At 54.3% G+C, this 3331-nt stretch overlaps 1 non-coding gene across 1 annotated transcript; it reads left to right on the forward strand.

The window, feature by feature from the left end:
• Positions 1-2929: 2929 nt before the first annotated feature.
• On the forward strand, positions 2930-3038 carry LOC140692347 (U6 spliceosomal RNA). Its single transcript, XR_012067918.1, has one exon. It is a non-coding gene; the product is annotated as a U6 spliceosomal RNA (small nuclear RNA).
• The last annotated feature ends 293 nt before the right edge of the window (positions 3039-3331 follow it).

A 3331-nucleotide genomic window follows, 5' to 3' on the forward strand; every position in this document is an offset into this window, starting at 1 on the left:
TTCTGATTTTCTTTTCTCCTGGGGTTTGGCTTTTGATAGGTAGAGGGACAGGGCCCACGCAGGGGTGGGGGTGGGGGTGGGGGTGGGGGTCACTGCGGCAGAGAAAGGGAGGCGGCTATGGTGAAATCATCGAGCTGAGGGGATTTCTACGAGAGGGACTCTCCGAAGTGAATGGGGTCCAAGGAGATCATCAGGGTTTCTGTGTGCTCGGTTGGTTTTGTTCGTGCGTGTGTTTGTTTTTTCTGGACGAGGCCAAAGAACTCCTCGGGTGGAGGTGCGTGTCCGAAGGGTCTGACAGGATGGGAGGATGCGGGGCGAGTCAGTCCATGTGCCCAGAAAGAGAGAGAACCTGTCATAGCTGAGACTCAGGCCTTTTTTGGACCTAGGCCCAGAGAGCAGTTCGGCTCCGAGCATTCACGGAGAAGTTCGTCGCCACCTCAGTCGTGTCCCCCACCCCCGCCCTCCCCCGCGCCTCGGCCCCCAGTGAAGGAGGAATCATGAAGTGGCCGCACTTAGGCTAAGCCAATTTTTGGCTTTATGCTTACTGCTTGCTTTTAGAACGATCAGCAAACTCGACTGACCAGACACCGCTCCCAGCCCCAGGCCCACTGTTCAAAGCAGCTAAAGTTGTCGATTCTAACTGTTTGATTGGACCTTCCTCTGATCGTTCAAATTGACAATCATGTTTGACGTCTGAGTCTTTCCCCAGGAAGGGAGTCACGGGAGGATAAGCTCAGGAGAACGACCAGCCCCCCTCCCACCCCCCCACCCCGAGTTCCTCCGTGGCGCTGGTGCCGCCGGGTGAGTCTGACCAGAGAAAGAAGGTCACGGGCTGATGACCTACTAGACCACCAGGAGGTCCCATGTTACCAGACACTCATCCAGATTTAGGAGGAAGTTGTATCAGAGACCCTTGTTGATCATGAGCACCTTTTATGCTCCCGCCTGTTGTGATTCCCTTTCATGCTCCAACCTGTTCGTCCACAGAAGCATGAAACCCCAACCCCAAGACGGGTTCACAGTTTGGAAGGCACTAGCCTGCTGTGAGTCCCCTTTGCCCAGCAAAGCAATCAAGCTGCCTCTTTTCTTCTAAACTCTAAGACCCTGTCTCTGGGTTATTTGGCTCGTCAGGGACGGGGTTGGGGAGGGCGATCTTTCGGCAACACCCGCACAAGTTTCCCTGAGTGGCAGGAACCAGCGTGGCCCTCAGGCCTCAGCCCCGCAGGCAGGCAGGCAGGCAGGCAGGCAGGCAGGCAGGCAGGCAGAGCTGGAGCGACCGTTGGTCCCGCCCCCGCCCGCGCACCCCCCCCCGCCCCCCGCCGCTGCTTCCGCCGCCGCCGCCGCCGCCGCCGCCGCCGCCGCCGCCGCCGCCACTGCCGCCGCCGCCCAGGCCTCCTCCACCGATCGGTCCCAAATCGGGTCCTAAATCGACTGGACTGTCTCCTGGAAGCGGGGGCGGGGACGTCAGGAGGATCCATTCGGCAGGGCCTCTTTCAATCGCTTCATTCAAATGCAGAAAGCTCTGTGCTCAGGTCAGAGCCTTTGACTTGGCCTCCGGCTCCTCTCCGTTGAACGGCTTTTGTTTTTTGGTTTCAATTTCCCCACCCTTAGGCCACCCCGTCCCAACTGCACGGAGGGAGGCGGGAGGGAGGGGGGAGAATCTCGCCTGGTCTCAGGCCAAAGGAGTCCCCTCCTTTTCCTAACCTGGGTAAACCCCACTAAACCGTTTGAGAATCATGGAAGGGCATGGAAGCAGACCTCTGACTTGATAGATTCCTCTGGGATGGGAGACTTTAAAAAAAAAAAAAATTCTTTTTCCCCTGCTTGAAGGGAGGCAGAAAGGAGGGACAGAGTGTTCCTCTTGCCTCGGGCAGTTCTTTCTTTGTTTGTTTCTTTCTTTTGTTAAATCATGCTTTTTTTTTTTTTTTTTTCCTTTTTTTCCTTCCAGTTTTATTGAGACACAGTTGACATACAGCAGTGTATACTTTGGGGGGCGGGCGGGGAGAGGAATTCGATTTTATGCATTTATTTTTGACCGGAGGTACTGGGGATTTAACCCAAGACCTTGTGCTTGCTTGCTAAGCACACACTCTACCACTGACCTATACCCTCCCCCTTGGCCACTTGTGAAGTCCCTTTCATTCAGCATAATCCATCGGGCACTTGCATTTTGGGGCAGCCTACTCTGGACCCCAACATTTCCCTATTCTGTAACTTCCCTGGAAGTTTTACACATTAAAAGCTGGGCTGTTGACTGTGCGTGTGCGTGTGCGTCCGTGCGTGCGTGCGTGCGTGCGGTCTGGGGGCAGGAGGGAGGGAATGGTTTCCTAGGGGGCCTGCGTTTCATGGACCCAGTTTCTTAGTTCTGAGAACAGGTCTGTTCAAGGAAACAGTTGTAGTATCTCGTCTCAGGAGGCGGTGGTGTCGATGGGCTTCTGAAGCTAGGCCTAGGGAGCAAGCAGTCAGGTATCGCCTAAGAGGCACTTGTGTGGACAACCAAAGTACAGCACAAAGGTGAATCGTCGGAGCAGATGAGAAACCAGATTCAGGGCCGGGAGTAGGGGGTCAGTCTGGTAGGAGATTTCCACACATCGGGGTCATCGAAACGGCTCGAGCAGTTTGAAATGCCTCTGATGATGTCCTGGGGTGTTCGGCTCAACTCTCTGAGCGGCTCCCCCGAAAACAGGCCCGAGGATGGTTTCCACAGGAGCTGTTGTGGCCATTTCTCTGACGTTTACCTCCCGTTGTCCAGCTTCCGTCTGCAGGGCTTCAGGAGACGGAGCGTTTTCGTACTCAATGATGCCAAGGCAAAAGGGTGAGAGAAAATGGGAAACATTCGTGGAGAGGGTCCTAGGCAGATAGTGGAGGCAACTAGAAGACCTTCAGTCTCCGGGCTGGCTTTCAGGTTGAGACAAAAACCCTAAGGAAAGCGCTTGCTGCCACAGCACATAGACTAACATGGGAACCATCCAGAGAAGATCAGCACGGCCCCTGAACGTGGGCGACACACGCCCATGCGTGAAGCGTTCCATAGTTTTAGTGAAGTCAGTCACCCAGGGAAAGACAGATATCCTATGCCATCACTTCTAGGTGGGATCTGAAAGTAAGTCAAGACACCCATCCATACATAAATAACTCCATTTTAAAAAGACTCCGAGGAACCTATTTACAAAACAGAAACAGACTGGACTCGCAGACATGGAAAAGAAACCGATGGTTAACACAGGGGACAGGGTAGGGTGGAGGAACGGGGTAAGGCGGAGGGATAAATCAGGAGTTTGGGATTAGCAGATATAAACCACCCTATACAAACTAGGTACACAAGTAGGTC

The sequence above is a fragment of the Vicugna pacos genome, unplaced genomic scaffold, assembly GCF_048564905.1.
Source record: "Vicugna pacos unplaced genomic scaffold, VicPac4 scaffold_5, whole genome shotgun sequence".
Taxonomy (NCBI): domain Eukaryota; kingdom Metazoa; phylum Chordata; class Mammalia; order Artiodactyla; family Camelidae; genus Vicugna; species Vicugna pacos.